Here is a 14077-nt window from a genome sequence, read left to right on the forward strand (position 1 = left end):
CAACATGCGTGCTCACTGTTGGAAAAAATCACAAAAATAATAAACAAACCAAATTCCTTTCCATTGCTTTGTTTTTGATGGGATGGAAATAGCAGCTATGAGATGAAGTGGCGAACCGGTCCCCTATTTATTTTATTTAATTTCTGTCGTTGCTCTGGTTTTAAAAAAAGCTTATCAGAATCCAATATGCTTTTTTGATGATGAGAAATTAATGGTGAACAGATTTTAAGGCACTTTTTTTTTCAAATGGGCGAAATTAATTAATTAAAATTATTTAATATTGGAACGGCGATTATGCTCTTTATTCAAACTATATTGGTTAACTTATGTGCTCAACAGAAACAATGTAGATTCCGATCTGTTTGGTAGTAACGTCAGTTGTACGAAATATGCAGAATTGAGAGAGTATCAGCCGTTTCAATATTCAAGGTCAAATAAAGTAACGCCTATTTGCAGAAGCTCCTAGATTTGCTGGTGAGGTATAAGAATCTAAAACCATTAAATTTCATTGGAAATAAAGGAGGTTTTATTAATATTTTCGTTGCATCTCGAGTACTATTAATAATCGTTCAACAATGTTTTTTAAACCATTTTATATCTAATCTTATTTTTTTTCCAAGTTCGTTTATTTGGTAGGCTCAGGCGTGTATAACACTTTACGGAGCCACGTTTCTTTGTGATATGTACAATCGACATAATCTTATTATTAAATTAGTAAGAGAGGGAAATAAACCAACGTACTCGTGGTGACTCGAGATTAGGTTTACAATGTTTAAGGATGGATGGGGATTAGGATTCGGGAATCAGGGAATCATCATAATCAAGGAATTTCAGCAGCTCATCCGGTCATTTGGCGTCGGGGACGATGTGGTGTGTCGTCGTGCTCGAAAAATGGTTCGCATGGGAGCATCTTCCGGACGGCCAGAGCTACGGCGCTCTACGGGACAGAAAGACAGAGACAAAACAAAAAAAAACTTCGAAGAAAAGAAAAAAACAAAAGTATTAGACTTTTATGTCAGAGGAACAAAGAAAACTATAAATGGCTTGCATATAGACCACATCACGATCCCCCAAAACACCTCTTATCTCCTGGAAGGGTTGTTTACCTCGGGCCACTAGGGTATCCAATAATTGCTCTCTGGAGACGTCGTTTTCCGAGCAGAACCAAACTACGTGATCGATGTCATCATAACCGGCTCCGCACCTACATAAGTTGCTACTTATGAAACTCGACAAGGTTTATTCTGTACAGATGTGCGTTTAGTGAATAGTGATTGGACATAAGTCTCGACATCACGCGAATGAAGCATCGACTTAAGTCCTCACCTCTGAACCACGCTCGCCCAGAGACTTGAGGAATTATAGAGAATAGCCACCGTCCAAGTTCGTTGTGTGTCCAATTTCTTTGCCAACTTTGAAGAGTACTCTGACGGACTAATGGGAAAAACTCGTTGCTTGAGAATTGTCTATCATAAACCTCACCTTCCTGTGCGCCCACCTTTGCCAACGAGTCTGCCTTCTCATTGCCGTGGATTGAGCAGTAGGAAGGGACCCAAACAAAGGTAATCTTGAATGATCTTTCGACCAAACCACGCATCTGCTCTCTTATGTTTGTAAGAAAGTAAGATGCGTGCTTAACAGGTTTCATCGACCGGAGTGCCTCGATAGAACTAAGACTATCCGAGAAGATGAAATAATGGTCTACGGGCTGATTGGAAATTATCCCCAAAGCGAAGTTAATTGCTGCCAGCTCAGCAACATAAACCGAACACGGTTCCTGAAGTTTTCGGAAGGTGGTTGAAGTTACATTGAAAACACCGAAGCCAGTGGATCCGTTGATGCGAGAACCATCAGTGAAATATCTGTTGTTGCAATTGACATGTTCATATTTTTCAGAAAAAATGGAGGGAATTGAAAGATTTCGAAGATGATCTGGTATTCCTTGAATAGCATGTTTCATGGACAGATCGTATACAATTGAGGAACTGTCGTTGGTGAAGTGAACTCGAGGTGGATTATAACACGGAAGACAAAGATCTGAAGAAATGTAGTTGAGATAGACTCTAAGGAATCTTGAACGACAAGTCAGTTCAAGCATTTTATCGAAGTTATCTAAGACAAGTGTGTTACTTGTTCCACATTTGACGAGTATTCTGAGTGAGAGCTCCCAGTAACGGTGCTTTAAAGGAGTGACTCCAGCAAGCACCTCCAGGCTCATGTTATGCGTCGAATGCATGCAGCCAAGGGCAATACGCAAACAACGATACTGAATTCGTTCCAATTTGATCAGGTGGCAATCAGCTGCTGAGAGGAAGCAGAAAGAGCCATACTCTAAAACAGAGAGAATAGTTGTTCTATAGAGTTTGATGAGGTCTTCCGGGTGAGCACCCCACCATGTTCCGGAGATAAAACGTAGAAAATGGATCCTTTTCCGGCATTTTTGTATCAAATACTCAAAATGGAGTTTCCAGGTACATTTAGAATCAAACACGACCCCAAGGTATTTAGAAGATAAAGATTGGTTGATGTCATCATTCAACAGTTTTAGTTTCAGTTGAGCTGGGTACCGCTTCCTAGTAAACACAACCAACTGAGTTTTTTGCGGTGAAAACTCGATCCCTAGATGTCTGGCCCAAACAGTCAGATTATCTAGGGTACTTTGCAATGGTCCTTGCAAGACAGCTGCACATTAGAGAGACCACGGCATCATCTGCAAGTAGTCTGAAAGTGCATTGTCCTTCCAAACAATTGTCAATGTCTTTAACATAGAAATTATAAAGCAAGGGACTTAAACATGATCCTTGGGGAAGGCCCATGTAGCTATTTCTGGAAGTTGTCAGAGTGCCGAGTGTGAAGTTCATTTGTTTTTCTGACAACAAATTATACAAGAAATTGTTCAAAATAACGGGTAATCCACTACTGTGCAGATTGTCTGACAGTACTTCTATGGAAACTGAATCAAAAGCGCCCTTAATATCCAAGAATACTGAAGCCAATTGCTCCTTGTGCGCAAAGGCCAGTTGTATATCTGAAGAAAGCAACGCTAGACAATCGTTTGTTCCTTTCCCTTTCGAAATCCAAACTGAGTATTTGAAAGCAATGCATTTACTTGGACCCAATGGTTGACTCTTGAAAGGATCATTTTCTCCAATAATTTTCTCATGCATGATACCATGGCAATCGGTCGGTATGAATTGTGATTAGACGCTGGTTTCCCAGGTTTTTGAATAGCTATTACTTTGACCTGTCGCCATTCAGGTGAAACAGTTGTACAGGTCAAGTAATCGTCTTTTTGCGATATCTGGGAGGTTTTTAAGAAGATTGAATTTGATGTTATCGCATCCCGGAGCAGAGATATTCGATGAAAGAAGAGACATAGAAAGTTCCAGCATTGTGAATGGTCCACCCAAAGAACCGGGATCTGTGACTGATTCTCGAAATAGCGGTTCTGCTGGTACGGAATCTGGGCAGACCTTTTTTGCGAAGTTGAATATCCATCGATTGGAGTATTCTTCACTCTCATTGGTGGAAATGCGGTTCCGCATGTTGCGAGCCGTTTTCCAAAGTGTTGTCATTGAGGTTTCTCGTGATAGTCCCTCGACAAAACGTCGCCAGTAGCTACGTTTTTTGCCTTGAGAAGATTTTTGAGTTTTCTTTCGAGCCTCAAATACTCTTCAAAAGCTCGGACCTTCCGTGTTTACGGAAGGCCTTTAAGGCATCAGATTTCTCAGAATACAACTTAGTACATTCATCATCCCATCCAGGAGTGGCTTGTCTTCTGATGACAGATGGACTTGCAACGCGTCGTTTCTGAGCTTCTAGTGCGCTTTTTTGAATCAACTCAGTAAGGAATCGATATTCATCCAAAGGTGGAAGAGTATCAGTTGATTCAATACCAGTTTTACCGCCGATGAATTTTTGCCAGTCAATATTCTTCGTGAGATCGAAAGGAACATTAACTGGCTCAGATTGTTGATAGCCACTCTTAATTGTGGTGACTATCGGCATATGATCACTACCATGGGGATCTTGAATTACCTTCCACATGCAATCTAATGATAGTGAATTTGAACATAAAGACAGATCAATACGGCTTTGTTGACCATTTGGTCCTATTCGAGTTACTTAACCAGTGTTCAAAATATTCAAATTGAAATCGTCACACAAATCATAGAAAATAGGCGCTCTATAATCGTCATACGTTTCGCCCCAACCAATACCATGTGCGTTCATATCACCCAATATCAATACTGGAGATGATAGAAGGGAGACTGCGCTCCAAAAATGTCGACGATTAATAGAGGCATTTGGAGGAATGTACACTGAAGCTATGCAAAGATCTTTATTCTTTACATTTATTTGGCAAGCGACGATCTCTAGGCCATTAACAGTCGGAATGGGAATTTTGTAGAAGGAGTAGCATTTTTTGATCCCCAAAAGAACGCCACCATAATGATCATCCCGATCTTGGCGAATAATATTAAAATCGTGGAAGATGATTTCATCTTCAGAAGAAAGCCATGTTTTACAGAGTGCAAATATATCGCAATCGGAATTGCGAATCAAAAACTTGAACACGTCTAATTTATTCTTCAGACTATGACAGTTCCACTGCAGCACAGTGATTGTATCTTGGGTATTGGCCGTATTATCCATCGAAAGATACAATTCCTGCAAGAAGGGGCCATGAAACAGTCAATTGCTTCAGATAACTTTCCACTGTTGTTATGAAAAGGTCAATGATAGGCCTCAATGAATTCGGAATATTGAATAAATTCAAAAAACGGTCCACAAGGTCCTTAAAGGAGATCAATCCTCGCTTGGACGGAATACTTTTACTAGAAGTGCGAATTACTTTTTTTCTTTCGTTGATTCTCCTAGCCGGATGTTTCTTCGAAACATCGGATTTTGGCAATGGCGGGAATGCCTTACTGCAACTAGGATCAAAAGAAGCAGTAGGGACAGATTGCTTCGGGATTTTAAATAAACCCCCATTACCTTCAGATTTTGCCAAGCTTTTATGGATGATTTTTGTTCTCTTGCGGCGCGATCCCGGGGAAGACGGTTGCTTCCTCTTTTCGGGCACGTGTACCTCCGCAGGATCATCCATATCGGCAGCGTCAGAGTCCAATTCATCAATGGATATGGAATCATAATAATCACTTACACGAACGGTGGCTGAAATAGCAGTCGATGCAGTGGCTGTGGCGGATGTGTCTTGCGACTTAACCATTTCCGCATACGACTGCTTGGAGCGCTGTACCAACGAGCGCTTCACTTTTGGGTGCGCTTTTGTACACCGGGCATTCCTGCAAACCATGGGGAGGATTCAAACCACAATAAGCACATTTTGTTGCCTGTTGCTGGCAGGACTCCTCCCTATGCCTTTCAGAACATTTGCCACAACGTGGTTTGTTGTCACAAAACTCGGCAGTGTGACCAAGTTGTTTGCAATTGGTACAATTAAATACCCTTGGCACAAAAAGACGCACCGGAAATAGCATGTTTTCAATATCAACATATTTTGGGAGCATCGAACCGGCGAACGTCACCCGAAGCGAACCTGACTTGGAATATACCTTCTTTCCATCTACCGTGGCTGCTGAATGCAATTCCTTGCAGTCCAGAATATCCACGGTAGACTCCATTGCATTCTTTAGGCGGCCTTTTCCCGCAAGTACATCCTTGCAAGTCAGGCTCGCTGCGTTGATCACACCTTCAATTTCGACCTCTCGCGAGGGGACATAAACCATATATTCAACATTGTACGCCCTGTCGCCAGCAATTTCATTCGCCACCTGGTATGTACATAGGTGCGGTGATGCGTAGTTTGTTCCTGTTGATCTGGCTAAAATCAAGCTTCGGAAAACGACGCGTCAAATCTCGTTTAATGCCGAGAAAATCTAGGCTTTTTACTTTCTGCCGAAAGTAAACAACCCAAGGCCCAGGCGAAGCCGCATGGTACAATCGAGTGCGCCCTCCATCTTTAGCAGGCACATTGCCTTCTCCAGTCTCCTCCTCCATTCTCACCCCGCAAGGTGGAAGGATAATTTTGCTTATACTAACTTAAAACTAATAGCAAATTAGAAAAAAAAACTAATTCGATTAATTCTAAGCAGTCCCACTCTGTATCAAACAGAAGGGAGAACAATAAAAAGTTTTGCCACTTATCTGCCCCTGCTGCTGTAGGTAGCAGCAGTAACAATAGTCTGCTTCACTGGCGTCGCCAGAAGCAGCTACTTCACTCGCCGACAGCGATCGCCTTGGATCCGTAGGTAGGAGCACCAAATATAGCCTTTTTACTACCGAACACAATCCGCGATGAGACACAGCACACACGTCTGGCTCGTTCGAACTATCGGCACGGAATGATATAGAAACAGTTAGTCGAAATCGATTTTAAGTTGTAGCTGTTATAAAAAAAAATCGATTTTCGTGGGGAAATGGGGCAAAAAAGCCACTTGCAGTCATTTTTCATGGCTGGAATTTATACCATTTGTATTTGCAACTAAACTAGTATAACAAACAAAGAAATAGTCAGCCGAATATGATTTTAAATTGTAGCTGTCATAGAAAAATACGATTCCAGGAGTAAATGGGGCAAAACGGCCACTTCCAGTCATGGTATAAGGTCGGAATAGATACCACTCGTATTTTCTACTTAATTAGCATTAGAAAACATAGAAATAGTTAGCCGCAATCGATTTTAAATTGTAGCTGTTATAGAAAATATATGATTTTTAGGGGTAAATGGGGCAAAACGGCCTGTTAGTTCAGTGCGTGTTGGCTCTTGTTTCGGACGGCAGAACGATCGCGCGATTTGCCGAAATTTTGAGTTTTGCATTGCGCGGCCGGTAATAAAGTTAATTAGTTCAGTGCGTGTTGGCTCTTGTTTCGGACGGCAGAACGATCGCGCGATTTGCCGAAATTTTTAGTTTTGCATTGCGCGGCCGGTAATAAAGTTAATTAGTTCAGTGCGTGTTGGCTCTTGTTTCGGACGGCAGAACGATCGCGCGATTTGCCGTAATTTTGTGTTTTGCATTGCGCGGCCGGTAATAAAGTTAATTAGTTCAGTGCGTGTTGGCTCTTGTTTCGGACGGCAGAACGATCGCGCGATTTGCCGAAATTTTGAGTTTTGCATTGCGCGGCCGGTAATAAAGTTAATTAGTTCAGTGCGTGTTGACTCTTGTTTCGGACGGCAGAACGATCGCGCGATTTGCCGAAATTTTGTGTTTTGTTTTGTTTTTCCCTTAGGACGGTTCGTAAGTAAATTGATGAATATATTTTATTACTTTTACAGCATATACTGTTATTGACAAACGCTCTATATTGTCGAATAGAGCTCCCTATTATTCACCTTTCCCACTAACACAAATTTTCCTTCCCGAGACATCTATGAAGGTAGTATGGGTTCCCTGCATCTTCACTAGTAGATGTTGAACTAACATTCCTTCCTTCCTTCCGTGATTGTAAGGACGTGGCCAGGTATACAACTGCTACTGTATAGGAAAAGGTACTAATCCCAAGTACCAATTTGCGACAATATACAGTAGATTGCTCAATTCAAGCTCTGTCTGGTAAGGGGGCGGGTGTCGCGGGAGAGGGTTCTCTTCGTCGACTTCCCCTCATCTGAATGAAGGTGACAGGCAGGGAGTTTCTTTGCAGTTTATCACCTAAGAATGCAAGTTCGCATTGTTTTCTTTCGTTCTGAAGTGATAAACCACAGAGAGATCTGCTGCTTGTCACTTTTGTTTAGGGGGGCGGTCGACGGGGAGAGTCTTCTCTTGCGACATTCGCCCTTATTCCGGATGGAGCTTGAATTGCGCATTGTATAGCCACCCACGATTTGTACAATCACATATGCTATGCTATGCTATGCTATGCTAAATGGGGCAAAACGGCCTGTTCCCATAACTTCCGGCGAATGAAAATAGCACCATTCGATTTGTCGTGGATTTTCCCTTTAGGAATGGTATTTTTCCGGCGCAGCAAGTAACCGCAATAAATAGGTACCTTTTTGGGTCGCATTTTCCCCACTGTGGACCCTTTCTGCCAAACGACCCTTTCAGCCAAATGACCCTTTCGGCCTAATGGTCTGTTCGGCCTAGTGGCATTCGGCCAAATGGCTTGCGGCCGAATTGTGTCATTTTCTTTGCGTGTCGTTTTTATTGCTTCAGTTGATTCTTTGACTTATTTAAAGTCAACTTTTCCAAAGAACTCAAATTTTTTGAATCCTTCAAAAATCCTTCAAAAATCAAAAATAAAACATGAAAAAGTGCTGCACGTATAAACCGACCTGAAAAATTGATCTGATGTTGGTTCAAGATCGGGCAAATGTTAGGCCTAATTTGAAAAACATATTTTTTTCAATTTTTGTTTTAATTTTTTAATATAGTTGGAAGCGTGAGAAATGAATTCTCTGGGAAAGTTGATCCTACATTCAGCGGCGCGCATAAAATTCACCTGCGGTGCGGTCTTAAAATTGCAGCGGCGCGCCGGTCAAAAATCATGGCCAAAAATCGTGGCGAGATACGTGTCTGTCAAAGGTATAATCAAGTGGTGAAATTAAATAAAATTGTACAAACTCATCTTATGACAGGTAAAGACATTCCACTAAAAGCTCAAAATAACTTTCTTTACATTTAAAATTAATTGCATATTATTCGGCAACTCGGCCGTACGAAAACCATTTTTTTGTTAAATATGCATATGCACAGCATATGTTTCGTAATGGACAAATTGATATGAAATTTGCGAAGAAGAATCCACGTGTCTTGGATGGACTCGAACCCTCAACCTCCCACTCTCTAGATAGGCGTGATAACCCCTACACAACAAGACCACTTAAAGGTCTCGTTTGCGGAAAAGCCATCAGAATCCGAGTACCAACCTCCACCGCGGTTAGCTCTCTTTTTTCAAATTGAATATCTTTCGGATGCTTGATTTGTCCAATCTCCACATGTGCTTTACTGTTGTATATCCACAGTCAAGCGAGTGCACATTGTTTATTAAACGAGAGGATCGCACTCCATGCCCCCCAGCAACGGACTTTCTTTACATGTTATTCGTTTGGTATTAAAATAAGCAAAATACGCCTAAGCTTGTTAGGCCTGAAGTATTTTACACATTATTTTAGGTAATTATTTTTTATTATTTTACCTCTTCATCATCTTCTTCTTCTTATTGGCATTACATCCCCACACTGGGACAGAGCCGCCTCGCAGCTTAGTGTTCATTAAGCACTTCCACAGTTATTGACTGCGAGGTTTCTAAGCCATGTTACCATTTTTGCATTCGTATATCATGAGGCTAACACGATGATACTTTTATGCCCTGGGAAGTCGAGACAATTTCCAATCCGAAAACTGCCTTGACCGGCCCCGGGAATCGAACCCAGCCACCCTCAGCATGGTCTTGCTTTGTAGCCGCGCGTCTTACCGCACGGCTAAGAAGGAGGATTCATCCCACGTTTTGTTATCGAGGTCGTTGCTCCTGCTCTATAAATCCAAATCTATAAAACCAAAGCAAGAATTTACATCATTGGCGCTGGTTATGTGACAGGTGGCCGGTAGCCCGCTACATTTTCATTCGCTCTTTTGAACATGAAAGTGCCTGGTTTTCTTTTCCGAATTACGATCGCGAAAATTTTCTGTACTGCAAAGAACTACTGTGACCTTGCTGGATTTGTAAGCGGACGCCTGATCAAGAATTGTGATGAGTTTTGGCGAATAAACATCGCCGAGCTGCTTAGAGAGGTGCAGGCTGTGCGAAGTAAGCACAGTGGTAGTCATTGCTCGGCAAAGAATCGGTGAGTGGTGTAAGTGGGCAGGTCGAGGAGTATCAGCAGGAAGGATATATAATGGAGACGGTAAAATTTGCTGTGTAGCTAATGTGAATTGTGGACGGCATATTCGGATCTGATCCAAGGACCGAATATGTTGTCTTCCCTTTCGAGAATGTCGTATCGCCTTCTTTGTTGAGGCCGAGTTCGAGTGTTCTAAGGTCCTCCGAGGTGAAGAACATCCCACCTAGTGGATTGATCTTATTATAGTCATGGCCCAGTTTAACAAATCAGTAAGAAAAATGTACACAATAAAACCAAATTCAAAAATGTCCACAGTTTGATCATCCTGTGCTTGTAGATTCCGAAAACGATTTTGTTATTCCTGGATTGATCCATGGGGGACGCTTGTTTATTTACTTTATTTAATTTCTATCGTTGCTCTGCATTATACAGCTGTATTCTGATTTTTAAAAAAGGCTTATCAGAATCCAATATGCTTTTTTATTGGTCTAATGTAAAACGCCCGAATCGTGGTGCAAAATGACTGTATTGAATGAGAAATTAATGGTGAACAGATTTAAAGGCACTTTTTTTGTCAAATGGGCGAAATTAATTCTGACTATTTTGGTAAACTTATGTGCTCAACAGAAACAATAGATTCCGATCTGTTTGGTAGTAACGTCAGTTGTACGAAATATGCAGAATTGAGAGAGTATCAGCCGTTTCAATATTCAAGGTCAAATAAAGTAACGCCTATTTGCAGAAGCGCATAGATTAAATCTTCTTTGTTTACTTGAACGAAACATTTGCTGGTGAGGTATAAGAATCTAAAACCATTAAATTTAAGGAGGTTTTATTAATATTTTCGTTGCATCTCGAGTACTATTAATAATCGTTCAACAATGTTTTTTAAACCATTTTATATCTAATCTTATGTGTAAGGCCTTTTTGTAATATGGGTGCATTTTTCACCATTCTCCCCTACATCGATCAAAGAGAAAGCTGCGAGAATACTGAGTGAACGGAAAGTCACAGTCGATAGTTTTGAAACATTTTTTAGCTGGATAGAAGCAAGCTGTTTAACCAAACATTCAATAAATAATGATAATGCATGTCATCATTGCATTGTCGTTTGGACTCCAAAAAAGTTTAGTGTTAAACCAACAAATTGCTTTTGATGGCAAAGTGGGTAAACAGTGTGTGTTTGTTTCAAAATCTTCCACAAAATCTTACATAATAAATTCTTATACGGTAGTGAGCGTACCCTTCTCCAACCGTGATGGACAGTTTGTCGGCCAACCCCGAACATTATTAATTATTACACTTCACTTCACATCCATTTCGGTTCACGGGCCAAATCGTCCTGTATATGAGCAAAAACCGCAACTAGGAGGTCCCGACAGTGATGGTGAGCGGTGGGATGACGGTGATGACGACGATGATGATAATAATAATGATGATAACGCTTGACCGCTGGCCTAGTCTTTCGGCAATCAACCATGAGACTCCCGGCTCAGCTTGTGGTTCATTGAAGATAATGAAAATCTGTGTGGTGCTCTTTGCTGTTTTCAAGATACATACTCCGTTGAGGGAACACAGGCACATAAAGATGCAAGAAAACTCATTGTTACAAGATTATCTCCCAATGGAGTGAGAATGTTTTATTTTCATTGTCAGGGAGGCGAAGAGGACGCATGTTTTGTTTATTTTTATCTGATTTTCGTCCTTTCATTAAATTGTTTTCGCTGGGCGACAGGCAGCAGCTGAGTTATCCTTGGGCTGTATTTCACGAGAACGTTGCCGAATCTTGTAGCTTGTATTGAATTGATGGTATGTTTTGTCTTATTTCTCATGATGTTCAACAAGCAATATCTTCTGACTAATTTCGAGAGAATGTTTTACAGAAGATAATGTTTAATTATTTTAAGATATAAAGTCTAAATATTCCAGGATCTACTGACATAGAATTGATATGGACTAGTTGGTGCATACCAGAAAGAGATACTGCAGAGGATTCAGAATGAAATTTTGAAAAGGATTCTGAAATTGCTTCCCTGGTATAGTAGGGGAGGAGGTTCGGTTGTGGGCACCGTTCGGTTATGGGCACCCCTATGTATCTTTTGACAGATAAGAGATGCTGTCATTCTGACAACCGTCATTTGTTTGCTATAATAGCATGATGTTTTGTGCTCAGTATCAAACCGGATGGGCATCTCTACTTTGAACTAGAAACAAATAAATTTTTCGTACAAGAAAAACAACACGAAAGTTTTTTTGGCCTTTTTCAAAGTGTCATAAATTAAAGGATTTAATTCAAAAAGTGAGTTCTAGAGTCCTATAAGAAGAGTAACGTCATGTGCCACGTTTGACAGATCTCCTGCTCGTTTGGAACGCGCATTTGTATGGAACTGACAGACGATTCCGTTCCAATTCTGACACTTGACGACACTGTTATTATAGTCACTGTAGTGAGTTCTAATGCGTATTTACACAGTAAATTTAAAATCTATTGTGAGGCCCAATGTCGATTGCCATCAAAATTTTAGCGCGATTTTTTTTCCTTCTCGTTCCAAAAAGGCTGCGAAATTCGGTTGTGGGCACCTTTATTGGTTCGGTTATGGGCACCCTCATTTTATTGATAAATCATTCAATATCGTTTTACTTGTCCCTTAACTTATTTTTAATAACGTTTTAAGGCAGTTTTTATAATTAGTTTGACATAATTGTTCGAAATAATGAGTTTATTTAATATTTTTGACACAAAAAGTCATCTCGTGTCCGTAGAAAACTACCGGTCTAATAAGCGTCTTGTAGATAGTCAGTTTGATACGGCAGCGAACTCTATTCGATCGGAGCGTTTTGCGGAGTCCAAAGTACGTACGATTTCCTGCCATTATGCGTCTCCAAATTTCTCTGCTGGTATCGTTATCGGCGGTCACCAGTGAGCTCAAGTATACGAACCACCTCGATTTCGTCACCACCGATAGAAACTCTTGGTGGGTGGCTTACATTGACCTCTCTTGAGCCTCTTCCTATCATGTACTTCGTCTTCGACGTGTTGATGACTAGTCCAATCCGTTTAGCTTTGCTTTTCAGTCTGATGTAGGCTTCCTCCATCCTCTCAAAGTTACATGCCATAATATCAATTTCGTCGGCGAAACCAAAGAACTGGACGGACTTAGTGTAAATCGTATCACTCGTGCCAATCCCTGCCCTTTGTATTACTCCCTCCAAAGCGATGTTGAATAGCAGACACGACAGACCATCACCTTGCCGTTACCCTGTGACCGTTCATTTTCGGGTCACAATAGAATACTTGGTGGGAAGGCCAGTTAGTGGTTTAGCCCAAATAAAACATTGTTATAAATGTCTTGTGTTGTTGTAAATGTCTGAATATAAAATAAATGTCTGTCTCCACTTTTACAAGTGTTTGAGTGATGTTTATTTTGTGTACAGTAGCTTTTGGTTGATGTCTTCAGATTTATTATTTATTTTGTTCGTTTCTTTTACTCCGACTTTAGTTTATTTATTTATTTATTTATTTATTTATTTATTTATTTATTTATTTATTTATTTATTTATTTATTTATTTATTTATTTATTTATTCATTAATTTATTTATTTATTTTTATACATTCATTCATTTATATATAAATTTTTTTGTTCACATAGTTTTCTTTATTTACTTATTTTGTGCATTTAATTATTTCTTTACTTATTTATTCATCCATATTTTGTTTATTTTTATTAATTATTGTGCGGAAACAAGTGCTAGGGTATTTTAAATTGTTAAGGGGATACGGGAAGCACAAACAATCATCAAATCGTCATCATTTTCATCATTGAATGCTTAATTTTTTTTTCTACAACAAATATGATTTTGAAAATGTACCAACGGCGCGTGCTTACTCTCCATCTACATGCTGATACATTTACAGTTACATCAAACAATTAAAAACCGAAATATGCCGCTCCAAAGTTACGAGGTGATAATGCTAGAAAGAGACAAAAGATAGGAAAAATAACACGGTGTGTAGTGCTTCCCCGAGTCACCTTAAAGCTTAGCATGCAGCCAGTGTCGGGGTAAACATGTAAATTAGTATAGGATATCAACCAAAATATTTTATAGTGTAAGGTTCCTGATTGTGTTGGTGCGTTTATCATCGTCTCCAATACTCGTAGCCGCTATCATCGTCGTTTGGGATTTGGATGGCCATGGGGATGACTACCCAGACAACCACACATCGCATAAGAATGCACGATCAAAATCGTTTACCGATCCAAGTTTCATCA

The 14077-nt window shown here is 40.3% G+C and overlaps 1 protein-coding gene across 2 annotated transcripts in view; it reads right to left on the bottom strand.

The window, feature by feature from the left end:
• The window catches only part of LOC134205534 (netrin-B), a 219727-nt gene that overhangs the window by 138642 nt on the left and 67008 nt on the right, over positions 1-14077 (bottom strand). The window lies entirely within an intron of this gene.

Source organism: Armigeres subalbatus, chromosome 1 (genome assembly GCF_024139115.2).
Source record: "Armigeres subalbatus isolate Guangzhou_Male chromosome 1, GZ_Asu_2, whole genome shotgun sequence".
Classification (NCBI taxonomy): domain Eukaryota; kingdom Metazoa; phylum Arthropoda; class Insecta; order Diptera; family Culicidae; genus Armigeres; species Armigeres subalbatus.